Source organism: Myotis yumanensis, unplaced genomic scaffold, assembly GCF_028538775.1.
Source record: "Myotis yumanensis isolate MYYU_CA2020_CCGP unplaced genomic scaffold, mMyoYum1.0.hap1 SCAF_13, whole genome shotgun sequence".
Taxonomy (NCBI): Eukaryota; Metazoa; Chordata; class Mammalia; order Chiroptera; family Vespertilionidae; genus Myotis; species Myotis yumanensis.
The window spans coordinates 49,688,255-49,702,744 of NW_027223764.1; the positions used below are offsets into that span (position 1 = coordinate 49,688,255).

At 44.8% G+C, this 14,490-nt stretch overlaps 1 protein-coding gene and 1 pseudogene across 2 annotated transcripts in view; one reads left to right on the top strand and one right to left on the bottom strand.

The window, feature by feature from the left end:
- The window catches only part of LOC139022211 (mannose-binding protein A-like), a 59,486-nt pseudogene extending 52,741 nt beyond the window's left edge, over nucleotides 1–6,745 (bottom strand).
- The window catches only part of LOC139022064 (pulmonary surfactant-associated protein D-like), a 40,476-nt gene that overhangs the window by 19,330 nt on the left and 6,656 nt on the right, over nucleotides 1–14,490 (top strand). The window lies entirely within an intron of this gene.

The following is a 14,490-nucleotide window of genomic DNA, read 5'->3' on the forward strand; positions in this document are numbered from 1 at the left end:
CACACCAGGACCTCATTCTACCCTGTCATTGTGTCTGCCTGTCGGCTCATGGGAGGGAGTTCCACCTGCACAATCCCCATTCCAGCTGAGATCTCAGGCACAGAGGGTCCAGCCACTCTCAGGTTCACCCCCAGCCCTGCCCTGGCCTCAGTCCAGGAGGTTTTTCCCCCACACCGCCTCAGAGACAGCTGGGCAGTTCCTCCTCCTCCTCCCACAGAGAGGGGGGAGTGGGGGAGAGACTTGCTCAAGGCTCCAGGTGTGTCAGTGCTACAACTTGGTCTAGTGAAAGGTCATCTGATCCCAAACCTTATATTTCTGGCCTGTAAACTTTTAGGCCAAAGGCCTCTGCATACCAGTTGATTTTAATGACACTTGTGCTTAAGAAATTGGAAGGACACCTGGATGAAGCCCAGGCTCATAGGAGAGGCAACAAAACAGGAAAACAGCCCTCCTTTGTTCCCAGGGACCGGAGGCCACACCCCTCTTCCCACCACTCACCGCTACACCTCAGATGTAGGACAGCAGGTCTGAAAGCAAAAAGCCACACATAATAACCTTGGTGTCAGATGGGTAGGGGATTGATCAGGATGATCACTTAGTAAGTTATGTATGACTATCCACTGGGATGTACACCTGAAGTTAATATCACACAGTATGTCACCTATAATTTAAAAATGAAAAATCATTCAAATAAAGTGATTATTGATAGGTCAAAAAAAAAGGAAAAGAAAAACCACACCTCCCAACAGCACACAGCTCAGTCTCTCTGCTGCGACCTTTTTCCTGTTACTGAAAAAAAAAACCCCAAGTCCTGGCAGCTTCTGAAATATGTCAGTTATGCAACAGGGAGCAAATAGTCTTCAACTCAGAAGTCACACCTGGACACCATCCGCCAGGGAGCTCAGAAAGGTATTTCATTGCAAATACAAAGGAAAAAGCAGTGGATATGGTTTAAGCCCAGGGAGGCATTTTTTGTAAGAATGAAGAGTTCTGACGTGGCTCAAGGACTGCCGGTGCACAAGCAGCGCTGTGCGGTCTCCCTGCTTCTGCCTCTGTGCATCCTCGCCTCTCTTCCTCCTTCTCCCACCACCTTCTTCTGCTTCAGGCTCTCAGCTGCCCAAGCACAGAGTCATGTGTCACACAGAGATCAGAAACCCTTGCTTGATATCAGGTCAAAATTCCTGTGGAAGTGAATCTGCCTGTCTCAGATGCCCACCTCTGGCCCAATAGACTAGGCCTGGGGGTGGACCACACAGCACAGTATGGCCATTGGGACCCATAGAAGGTCATGGTGGTCTGGCAGTCCCTCTAAAAGTGACCACTGCCCACCCAGCATGTGAGGCAACCTATTTCTATGACAAAAGTGGAGCGAAATGTCATAACTGACTGAATAGGGAGAAAAGATGTGTCCTGTGGGGTTGAAGGCCAGGAATGAAGAGATCCCAGGCCCTTAAGATCCAACTCAGCACAGGGTCCGGTTCGCTTTCCAGCACAGAGAGCAAGTAAGGAGGGTCATTTGGGCCCTGTAGACACAGCCTAACGAAAGCCAAGGACTAAGGCCAGTATTTCAGAAAATTCAGGTTTTAACCCTTTCTTAGCACAGAGACCTCTCCTACACTCACATTCATGGGCAGAGGTGCACACGGGCATTAAATAGTATTAGCCCTGCACCACCCATAGTAGCCTTGGTTCCTAGTGTAGTACCCTGGGTACCAAGTGAAGCCAGGGCTGCGTGACTCTGACCTCTCAGGAGATGCTATGACCCTCACAGTGCGAGGTGACATCCTGGGAGCAGCCTGGGGCCCTTCCACGTGGGAGGGTGACAACCACAGCAGCTCCATGGGGAAGCCCCTGCTCAGTTCAATAGTATATTCTCAGATCACCTCCTAGTTCTCAACCCTCCTGCTACTCAACCAACCCACTTCCCAGCATGGACTGACAGTGGGGCTCACTCTGGTGTTTGCTGGTGTTAGGCTCTTTTATCTTTGTCCTGAATTCCCTCGACATAAAACACTAAGAACTGAGTTGCTTAAGTTCGGGGCATTCTCAATCGCTCTTATCTTCCTGATATCCTTAATTCAAGCTTAATGATGTGCTTGACTTTTTCAAGCTACCGGTGTTTATATACTAGAGCCAAGAACCCAGGTATCTACTAGAGGGAACAAAATATTTATAATTTAAATATTTATCAGGATGGATCTTTCTGGACCTTGAGTGAATTATGGAGGTTGTCACTGCAGCATACGTAGCCCATCTTTACTGCATAAAATTTGAATATTAACCTACTTGACTTTCAGTTACCTAAGCAATACAGTCTCTCTCAGGCTGCCTGATCAAACAACCTTGAGCCACAGAAGGACTCATAAGGCCCTCCCTACCTGAGTAAATGGTACTTTTCATATTTGTTCAGTAAGAAGACAGAGTGAAAAAATGAAAGAATTGAGTGAATGAAATCCTGAATTCCTATTTGTAAGCCTGTTTGTACGGTTGAATAAAGTGTTTTTAAGACATTTCCTGGCCCATTGACCTGAGGAAGTAGCACTGTCACTCCACTGCTAGCCTCCCTGCATTTTATTAATTCCCTGAATGCTTCATTTCACATGCAGGTAGTTGGGGTCAGGCCAAGGTCAAAGGTCAGATGGCAACTTCAGGCCAAGGGAATGAGTTCTGTGATCAGAGGGCTGGATCAGGGCAGGAAAGGGAGGGAACAAGAGCTGCTAGGTTTTGAGCAAGCCCAGGACGCCTGGCCCTGGCCACAGAGGGCCTGAGAGGATAGGAAGAGGATGAGAGGGATGTGAGTTCTCCAACGACTCAGTTCCAAAACAGAGTGAGGCTGGAGGACCTCATCAGGAGGTCTTATGATAGAGTGAACAACCTAGAACAGTCAGAAAAATTACTTAAAAAACAATGAGAATGGAGTTGGTCCTCTTATGCTAAAAGGTTTTATAAAACTAACAAAATTGTAATAGTGTGTTATTAACACAGAAATAGAGGGACCAAATGTAAAGGTTACCAAAACTGGACCCAAGTATGTCTATACATATATGTCATATATGCATGATAAAAATAGATTGTCAAGGTTATAGGAAAGTAAAGAATGGTTCACTTAATAATTCTCAGTTAAATGGTTAAGCATTTAGAAGAAAAATAAAATCAGGTTTTTACTTACATATAAAATTCAAAATCAGAATTAAAATATAAAACTTCTCTGCCAAAATAAAGCAATGTAAGATTAAAATTGAAATGCTTATTTATCTGCAAAGTATATAACATAAATCAACAAGAAAATAATGACTATAGAAGTAGGAATGAGAAGAGAAATATCTAAGAATGAGAAGAGAAAATTCATGAAATTAGATATACTGATGGCCAATAGTAACGAAACATGAAAAATGTACAATCTTAGTAATAATTAAAGAAACTCGAATTAAACAGCAATAAGCTTCCAAAAATTTATGGACTAGAGTTCAAACTCTACTAGAGGAAAATGTATTTTACTTTCATCATTAAAAATGACAAAATAAAGCATGGACATTGAGTGTGGTGTTAAGCCATCTCTGAAGCATCTATCCATCCTCCATCTCAGACTGTGGGTGCTTCCGCCTCTGGACTCCTCAGACCCCTTCCACATGGTGCATCCTAAATGCCATGGTCCCTGCCCTTGGGATGCTTGGGAACCAGGCCTCATGTAAGGGGAGAGGCTCACCAGGAACTGCAGACAGAGCAGGAGAAAGGGTCAGCACAGGTGGCCAAGGTTTTCTCTGCAGAGGATGCACTTGCTGGGTAAAGGGTCACACAGGCAACTCTCCTATGGACTCTGATAGTGTTTTTGTGGTCCCAATGCCACGGTTTGTAAAGTGAACAAGAAGCTGAACTTAGCAGAAGCACCAGGCAGAGCTGGAAAATGGGTTCTTTTCCACACACCATCTCAGATCCGTTGGTAGTCACTACAGGGTTAAAATGGCCCCAAGATCTCATCCCAGCTCAATATATGGCAGTTGAGTGGCCATGCCTGCTGCTGATATGGGGGAGGAGAGGGGCAACACGTGTGCTAGTGTTTGCTGTTCTTGGTGTAAGAGGACAAGGCTCCACAGGACCTGAGGGAACCCAACCAGGGGAGCCACTGAGCTGCATCCCTAAGCAAGTGAAGGCACCTTCCGGGTCTCCTGCAATAATCCCGGTGCCTCCATCAGCTGGGCTTCCAGGAAGTCCAAGTTCAGTTACAACACAGAGTAACAGCTAGTGGGACAACAATGTCATCTCCACTGGAGACCTGCAGGAGATCCCCACCATCTCTATGTGGGCTGAGGCCTCCTCTGGTGTCCTCATGGGTCCCAGGGAAGTCTCTCAAGTTTCCTTAGTTACAGGTCCTCAGCCTGAACTCCTCTGTACCACAATGGTCAGAGGTAAACACTGTGTAGGGAAGACCCTGGCAGAGCCCCGCCTCTCCTGGGGGAGCCTGTCCTGGAGACAGTCCACCACACAAACTGCCCCAGTGCAGGTGGACAGGGAAACAGGGGTGGACCTTATTGCCAGGCTTGAAAGCCAGGATAGAAAGGGGCAGGGACAGCCGTCTGAGAACAGTGGGTGCTGAGGAAGGAGCAAGGATTTGGAGGCAGCAGACCTCCATGCAAGCTTTCCTTTGCTGCTTCCCATCTGGGTGATGGTGAATGAATTGTCTACAAATCCTGGACCTGTTTTCTCTCACTTGTAAGTTAAATAAGTGTAATGCTCACAAACAGCAGTGACGAGAGGACAGAATGAAACTATATTATGAGAAAATGCCAGCCTAGCACAGGCCCTGGTATATAATCCGTGTTCACTACTGTTAGTTCTCTCCCACCTCCTGAAAGCCCAGAGCGCTCAAGGACAAGGGGAGAGCGGGAACCCAGTGGGGCAGGCAGAGGCTTACATTTTTGATGCGGTCCAGTTCCGCCTCCAGGCTCCTCAGCTCTCTCTCTAAGTTAGCCAGCTTAGTCTCCGTAACTGCACAGCAATGGGAAAAGGGCATATATTGAGAAAAAGACTTTAAATTCAAGAACAGAGTATTTTGGGGGGAATAAAAGCTTATTAAGAAGTATGCTTATTCCAGAAAAATAAGAAAACAAAAGGAAGCGAAAAAAAACATAACTGTATTTCTGCCTTCTCAGACATAATTCATAACTCTTATGAACTGTAACTCTGAAACTAGGAATAACAATAGCAATAACGGTAACTTGCAAACTGTAGCTCTGGATCCTTTTCTTCACATACTGCTTAAATACTGCAATATTATACTCAATTATAGGAAAAGACAACTCATTCTCCTTTTTAAAGCATTTTCTTAATCATGCTTTCATTTCCTATTGCAGGTGGGCTCTTTAATCTCTATTATAAAAACCCCGTGGCCCTGATGCTGTCACACCCTAACGACCAAAGACTGGTCACCAGGAGGCTGTGAGCGTGGTGAGGAGGGACTTGATATGGGTCCTGAGGTGAGGCTTTACTTGACTGTGTGTCTTGAGGCACCATGGGACTCAAGGGACTCCCTCGGCGTGCGCAGGATTTGGGTGAGTCACGCAGCACAGTGGTGTCACTGGTATTCTTATCATTGTGATGGGTCAGTGAGCAAATATTTATGTGAGGTCATCACTTTTGTTTTCTTGTTACTAATTACTTTATTTCACCTTGGATGAATTTATTTAGTTACTCTATGCATTACTCTATTGCATCAGGGATCTTATGAAGCAGACCATCTCCCTGCCACTCTTGTGTCAACAAACTTAAACCCAACTCCCTAGGGGACCGGTTTCCTACCTTGCATCCAGGAGCCTGGCATCGGCTGCTCCAGCTGAGGGAGCTGGGCCATCAGCAGGGGCCAAGAGGGGAGGCCAGCAGGGTTGCAAGTCTGTTCTCAGGTGCCTGTGGGAATCCCTTCAGGCCACAAGTAGGACTGGGAGGAGTGAGAGTGCTGGGTCAGGAAGCAGAGGGGAGGTCTGCCAGTGGGGCAGCGGAGACGGGACCCTGCCACCAGGCCTTCGAGGTCCCGGGCCGTTCCCCTCAGCCCACGCCATGCTGAGATGAGCTCCTTACCTGAACTGTCTCCACGATCTCCTTTTAGACCCTTCACTCCTTGCGGCCCAGAAGCCCCTCTACTTCCTGGAGGCCCCAGTTTCCCTGGAGGGCCCTGCAAGCCTCGGAGCCCTGCCCTGTTGGAAGATGAAGGACATGTGGCCCAGTGTCTATCTCTCATTCTCTTCCTCCAAAAGCTCAGCACTAGATTCACGTTGACTCCAGAAACCACAGCAAACTAGTGGTGACCTGAGAAAGAAAGACCTCCTGCCTCCAGTGCCAGCTGCCCGGGCTACAGAATACCACCTCTTAGGGACAAACACACACCACCGATTCCTGCATGGAAAGGTGGGAGCCAGGTCACAGCAGTGTCTTTGTTTAGGAGAAAATGACAATGTACAGGAATTATCCTGAGAGATTCATCCCCATCATAATGTAAGGGGAGCCTGCTCATGGCTCAGTCCCAGATCCCTCTGGGGAGTAAAGATTGAAAAGTCAGACCAGCCTGGGTAGCTGGTTCTCCTTTTTCTTCCTTGGCTCCATCTCACCCATCCCTGCCTGGGGTGCCATTGGAGACCGGGATGCCACAGGCAATCACTGAGCAGGCCTTCTGGGCATCTTCACAGGTTGTGGGTTCTGAGAAGGACACTGTCATCACACACAGAAGGGTGGGAAGTGATACAAACCACAACATGGTCCTCACCTGGTAGTGGAGAGAGTGAGGGAAAGAATTGCATCTCATCCCGTGTAGCCAACATCCGCTACCACCTCTGGTGTGCTGGCCCCTGTGCTCGGGACACAGACACGCCAGCTTTGACTCTGAGTTTCTCCCAGGCTGCTAAGGAGACAGACAACTTACACATTCCATTACCAAAACCATATACTTTTTTCCAACTAAATTAGAATTCTTAATTCTTAGAAAACTTAACTGGTAGTGACAACTAAAAGCAAGTAATTAGCATTTTTTAGATGGACAGATTCATGAATACATTTCATAACTTCTAGAAACAGGTTGTTTTCATTGGCAAATAGACTCACATACTTCAAATGACATATAAAATATATTCATTCACAGCTTCAAATTTATATGTTCTTACCAATGGTATGAGCTTTTAAAGTTAATTATTACCCAAGCCATTTTCTTGACAACTTTTGTAGCAGAGATAAATAACATGAACTTTGTTTTGTAAACCCAGGCAAAACAAACATGTATTTTACGTTAATAACTTTGAAAGACCTTCACTAACCTTAAACCACCATTTGAATTCTTGGAGATTATTGCATTCCTTTAGTGTGTTGCTTAATTACCTAGTGTCCTTGCCAACTTTTTAAAACGCCGGAGATGAGGGAGGGTATTAGGCTTGGACAACTTCCACCACTTCAATTTTAAAAATGTCAGTTTTTGCCTCTCACAGCGGGGTGGGGCAGTCACCCCTACTGCTCCTGCTGCCCACACAGAGTTTGGGGGAGGCACCAATTCTTGCACTGTCCCTGGGACCACAGCATCCTCAGGGCCCCCAGAAGAATTTAGGGTGCTTAAAAGACCCATTTTCTTTTCTTTTTAAAATATGTTTTTATTGATTTGAGGGAGAGAGAGAGGAAGGGAAAGAGAGAGAGAGAAACATCAATTGGCTAACTCCTGCACACCCCCAACTGGGGATGGAGCCTGCAACCCAGGCATGTGCCCTGATGAGGAACTGAACTGGTGATCTTTCAGTTGATGGGATGATGCTCAACCAACTGAGCCACTCAGGCCAGGCAAGAGACCCATTTTCTTTATTTTCCTTTCATTTGCCAGTGGCAGCTTTCACATCACTGATTCCAGGTCCAAAAATAGTCCTATTGGCGTTTTCCAGGTGGTCCCCAACTGTCAATCAGGGCTGCCACCTGGGATTTCCCCACTACATTCACACCACCTCCTGTCCTGCCTCCACCAACTGGACTACTCGACGTGTTCTGCAAAGAGCTGATGTCTGACAAAAACATCAGTGTGTTGCTTGCTGATTTTATTTTTCTTATGATTTCAGAGAGCAAGAGAGAGAGATAGAAACATCAATGATGAGAGAGAATCATTGATTGGCTGCCTCCTGCACACCCCGTACTGGGGATCCAGCCCACACCCCGGGCATGTGCCCTGACTGGGAATCGAGCATGGGACCTAAGCTCTATCCACTGAGCCAAACCGGCTAGGGCTTGCCTGCTGGTTTTAAAGAAATAAACCAGAGGACTGGCTGTGAAGGACCTGGGTTTATTAGACTTGTGTGGACATCGGTGGGGCCTGCTGGTGAAGTTTTCCGCATCACAGGCTTTCACAGTTCATGGTTATAGAGAGTCCAGAAAACAAAGCAAGCAGGTGTGGGCAGGGGTGGGGTGTACCTGTGTGCAAACTGTGTGAGATCAAAATGCCAGCTGTTTCCCTGTAGTTTGCAGTCTGGGCTCACACACTCACCAGGCTCCCAAGGTCCCACAGTCCACTTCCAGATGGCCTTCCTCAGAGTCCCACAGGGTGCGAGGCTCACATACCATACACTGGTATATGTTATGGGATATTTCCAAAAGCATAAAGGATTCAGTGGATATACCACGAAGCTAAGCTGAAAATAACAATCTGAAATAAGATTTTTTTAAAAAAAAAGTTTTGATGACTTAAGGAGGAAGATTAACCATAAGGCTGGCAAATTAGGGCCTTTGTTGACCTTTGCCAATGAGATTGAAATAATGGAGTAGGAACAGAGGCACTAGTGACTGGAGTTGAGAAAAGAACTAAAGCAAGGAATTGAAAGTCTGGTGGAAATGTTTTTTGGAAGCAGCTTAATAGAGGAGGCACAGGGAAGGTTGCCACCTGGTGTGAATTCAAGGTACTGAGAGAAAAAATAAAATAAAAAAACGCTCATGTGAACTTTGGATTATTGGTGGGGAGGAAAAAAGCAGCCAGATAAATTAGTTTAGGTTCAACCTTATTTGGGTTTGCTCTCTTAGTCTCCAAACTCCTTCAACACTTTCAGCTTCACACATGTTGCTCTCTCCTACCTCAGAACACCTAGTGCTGCCCAGATGCACTGGCTGAGCTCTCAGGGCCTCTAACTCCTAGCAGCAGCCAGGACCCATCTACAGGCAGGACTCACAGGCCTCCGTGAGTTCATCTGCCCATCAAGTCTGTTCCTGGTGCTTATCCTTCATTTTGGTGGGGGAGGCATGATCTATGCTGGAATCAAGTCAGAAACTCCCTCTGCCTTTGAAGCATGGTAGTAACCATGTTTGGATAAATGTTTAATATTTTAACCCTGCTGACTTGGCTTCTGTCATTATTTGCTTGCTAAAACAATAGAAAAGTTACTTTGATTTTCTGAACTTATGTATGCTATCCCAATCGATTGAATCCTTCGCTGTTGGTGGTTTGAATATCCCATTGATTGTGATCTCACTGGTTTTAGAAATCACATTCTTCTGTACCTGGGAACAATTATCCTAAATTACCTCAGTGGCTCCAGATAATGTCTTCCTGTTAACTCAGAGGTCCCAAGACCCGATGGCTCCAGGCAATGTGTTTCCGTTGATTCAGTGATCAGGAGCCCCAAAACTATAATTTAACTAACATGCTCAATTCTGCTCCTGTAAACTGCTTTTTTGCAAACCAGGTTCCTCATTCCAAACCCCAAGATGTAATCAATATGTTTGTGATTTTTTTGCCTATATAAATCTGGTATTGGGGCTAGGTAAGGACTGCGAGACTTGGAGAGCAAAATGCCCCCCCTCATATTCCCGGATTTGCAATAAATGTGACTCCTTAATTCAACTTCTTGAGGCGTCCTTGTGTGATTCATGGGGTACATTATAACACCTGCACCTCAGCCATTGACTTCCCCAATTAAAAATCATACTTTCACCTTCTTTATGTTCCTCTGGGCATATTCCTCTTCTTAGAGTTGGACCTCAAGCAAGTTAATGTCTGTACTTCAGTGTCCTCAGGTAGCCAAGACCCTTGTGATTTTAATGCCCCTATTATTTTTGGCAACTAGAATGAAATAATTTAATTCTTTTCTTTCTTTTGAAATTTATCTATTTATTTATTTATTCTATTAAATTTATTGGGGTAACATTGGTTAATAGGATCATATATGTTTCAAATGTATATTTCTCTGATACATAATCTTTACATTGTATTGTGTGCTGTGAATGCCGCATCCATTTGCAGCTAACATTCAGAATCTGAAGAAGGGGCCACGCACAAATGAATACACTAGACAAAAAATATGAATTTAGAAGGCATGGGGAGGCAGGTGTCAAGTTCCCTTTAGTGGGGAAGCTCCCTGACTTCTGGGTCCCGTATGCTTATATTTACTTGAATACACATTTACCCTTTAGGAATGCATACAGGCATATCAAAAGTAAAATTTAGTAAACAGTAAGAGGATCATCAGGTTAGTGGATTGCCTTGAGTCATTTGGCCAACAGCAGGGCAATATTATGCTGATTTTTAGCCCTGCTGAATATCATATTAATATGCTAACTACTGTTGGTCTTAGCCTTCAGCATTTCCCCCTTCTTGTTTTCTTAATAAATTTAGAAAGGTGTATGCCATCTGCAGGGCTTGAGTCCCTTTAAGACTTTTCATCCGCTTCTGTAGACTAGCAATAAACATATAAGACAATGAAAAGGATTGAGTTCTTTTATGTCCTTTTTAAATTGCTGCCAGGGATCTAAGGAACTAGTTTGCAGTAGGCTCCTCTCTGGGCCATCAGTTCTTTAAGGGTTCCCTTCTCAATCACTGTCCCTTGTGACATGGCAGCAATGTTATTCGAGTTCTGGATGGTGGACAAATGGTGGGCAATGACAATGCAGGTCTGATCTGCTTTGGCTCTGTCCAGGGCAACCTGCACCATCACACAACTGATGACTGCCAGCATGGCAAGCTTTCTTCACCACCCCCCAGGTCATCTCTGGACTGTTTCTCCTCTGTTTCATTCTACTCCCATTTCTTATCTTCAGCGTGTTGCTCAGGGCTTCTGCTATCTGTGGCTGGAGTAGTCTGGTCAGTTCCTCTCTCAGATCCATGTTGAATGTTCCTTGCAGGAATCCACAAGAGCTTGGATGAGTTTTCTGGAAATACACAAGCTTATCCTCAACCAATGGTTAACAAGGGGTCAGGACCCTTCCATAAACCAGATTTAGGATCTTTCCATTTAATGAGACCATTTTTCGTTGGCATATTCTGACACCAGTGTAATTCCATGGGTGTCTTAACATTAGCATTACAAGTGAAAAAATTTAAAGTAATTAAGGCTTGATGTAGTTTACTTACGGAATAGGATCACATAGGTTTCAAATATATATATTTCTCTGATACATGATCTTTACATTGTATGTGTGCCCACAACCCTTTGTCAAATCATCTACATTACCATATATTTGGCTTTTATTTTTCCCTTTTACTACCCTCCACCTCCTTTTGTCTGGTAACCACCATAGTGATATCTCTGTCTATGAGTTTTAGTTTCATATCTCACATATGAATTAAATCATATTGTTCTTAGGTTTCTCTGACTGACATTTTTCTTTTTTAATGTATTTTTATTGATTTCAGAGAGGAAGGGAGAGGAAGAGAAAGAGATAGAAACATTAATGATGAGAGAGAATCATTGATTGGCTGTCTCTAACACACCCAACTCTGGGGATTGAGCCCACAACCTGGGCACGTGCCCTGACCGAGAATTAAACTGTGACCTCCTGGTTTATAGGTCAACACTAACCACTGAGCCATGCAGAACAGGCCTGACTGACATTTTTTGCATAGGATAATATTCTCAAGTTTAATTCATGTTATCACAAATGGCAGTATTTTATTTTTTCTTATGGCTGAGCAGTAGCCATAGTTTGTATGTACCACATCTTTATCCAATCCTCTATCGAAGGACACTTGGGTTGTCTCCATGTCTTGGCCACCGTGAATAATGCTGCAATGAACACAGAGGTATATATATCTTTGCGAATAAATGTTTTTGAGCTTGGGGGTAGATACTCAGAAGAGGGACTGTTGGATTCTATGATAACTTTCTTCTTAATTCTTTGAGAATCAACCATACTGTTTTCCATAATGGCTGTACCAGTTTACATTCCCACCAGCAGTGAACGAGTGTTCCTTTTTCTTCACAACCTCTCTAACACTTGTTATTACCTGTCTTATTGAAAATAGCCATTCTAATAGGTGTGATGTGGCTGTTTGTTTGTGTTTGTTTCCTTGTATGAGTGTGGACAAAAGGGGCCACATGCTAACCTGACAAGCTCAGGGAAGACCTGCATGGCAGTCTTGCAAAATCAGGGAACTAGAGTAACCACAAAGAATGGTCTGAAATTAAACTTTAACTAAAAACAGGTTATAGTGGGTATTCATGTCGCAGGACAGTATTTTCCCTGACAAAGATCAACTTTCAGAGGTTCTCAACCTATGGGTCACGAACAATGAAAATACATCCTGCATATCAGATATTTACATGACGATTCATAACAGTAGCAAAACTACAGTTATGAAGTAGCAACGAAAATAATTTTATGGTTGGGGGTCACCACAACATGAGGAACTGTATTAAAGGGTCGTGGCATTAGGAAGGTTGAGAACCACTGGTAGATCTTGACTGAGCCCATTTGTTTTTTTGCATCTCAGATAACATATCTGTGAAATGTCTGGGTAAGTTGTACTAGTAACTTCCTTTTTGTTTTCCAGACCCCTTAGAGTGCAACAAATGGCACCAGGACTTCCCCTCATTGTTATTGTTATCAAGTTAATTGTTAACTGTTAACTATGTTAAACTACCCTATATCCATCTGTGTAAAAGAAGCACATGTCCATTATTTCATTTTTTATCCTATCCCAGCGATTTCCTCCCTTTGCTTTCTCCCACCTCCTTAATCTATCACCAATGACTTTCATAGAACCCACTTATGTATTTTCCTTTTGATGCTGTTAACATAAAAAACCATTGAAACCTGTAAAGAATTTTGTGAGTTTATTTGAGCCAAACTGTCGACATATGCCAGGAAGCAGAACCTCAACGAATTGAGATAGTGCTCAGGAGAATGGCAGGGTTACATCCGTATTTATACATGAAATTCATTGGTGACAGATTTAAGGAGGTGGGATTAAGCGAAGCGGGGGGGGGGGGGGGGGGGGGGGGGGGGAACCTCTGTGATAGGATAAAAAGTAAAATGATGGACACATACGTAGGTGGGTGCAGGAACAATTAACATGACAAATGAAAGAATCTGCTGCATCTGTCCTGGGCCCAGCACACCTGGCTGTGCCCTAGGGGCTTCAGATACAGGGAAATCACAAGTTACCCAGACATTTCAAGGGTATGTTATCATAGATGCAAAAAGACAGATAGGCTCAGGTACGGTAAAGGTTGACCTTATCAGTGAAGATATCAGCTTAGAACGTAACTGCCCACCATAACTGCTTTTAGTTAAGGTTTAATCTCAGACCATCCTTTGTGGTTACTTTAGGTCTCCGAGTCTGCAAAATTGCCATGCAGGCCTCTCCTGAGCTCATCAGGTCAGCATGTGGCCCCTTTCGTCCACAATGCTAATTTATAAAAACAAGGTATGAACTCCCCATTCTCCAGAGCATTATCTCAATTCGTTGAGGTTCTGTTTCCTGCCATATGTTGACAGTTTGGCTCAAATAAACTCACAAAAATTCTTTACAGGTTTCAATGGTTTTTTATGTTAATATGAGATAGAGCTGCTGTGACGCCCCATCCTCGTGGGGTGGCCTTATGAAGTAGGTGTCTGTGGGGCCCAGTGCTGGTCTCTTTGTTCTCTCAAGTTGGGTGCTCTAGGAATGTCCCTTGTGTGGGTTAAGTTGGCCCATTTGAGTTAAGCCTCCAGGCTGGGTGACTATAGGGGTGAAGCTCAATCACCAGGTATGAGATGCTCTGCAGGGGCTGCCCTCTCAGGCAGGGCTGTTCCCAGCAGAATCTGGTGCCTGCCGGGATCCCCCTTTGGGTGAGCCACTTGTGTGGCTAGTTGTGATGAGCTCTAGTGAGGTCTGAAGGCCTTCCCTGATTGTGTTAATTCTGGGTCCCCTGGAGTGGGTTTCATGTGCAGGTTGCCATCAATCACTGTTTGTGTCTGTGTGAGCTAGACCTGCATGTGTGTGGGAGGGGCCGATTTGTGTAAAAAGTTCAGCTTCTCCCAGCTTAGAGCTGCTGACAGATCTGTCTCCAACAGTCAGCTCTTCTGACCCCGCCCCCCCCAAGTTTGCATCAATGAGGAGAAATTAGTACCTGTTTCAAAGCCAAACCCTTCAGTTTCTGCCAGGGTCTCCAACTCCAGTTCACCCTAGAAGGGCCTGCTGTAGGTTCAGGTTGGGTGTAGCAGGCTGTCTCCTCTTCAAGAGCAAGTTCAGCCACCCTTGGCTAGGGGTACAGATCAAAGGAGTCT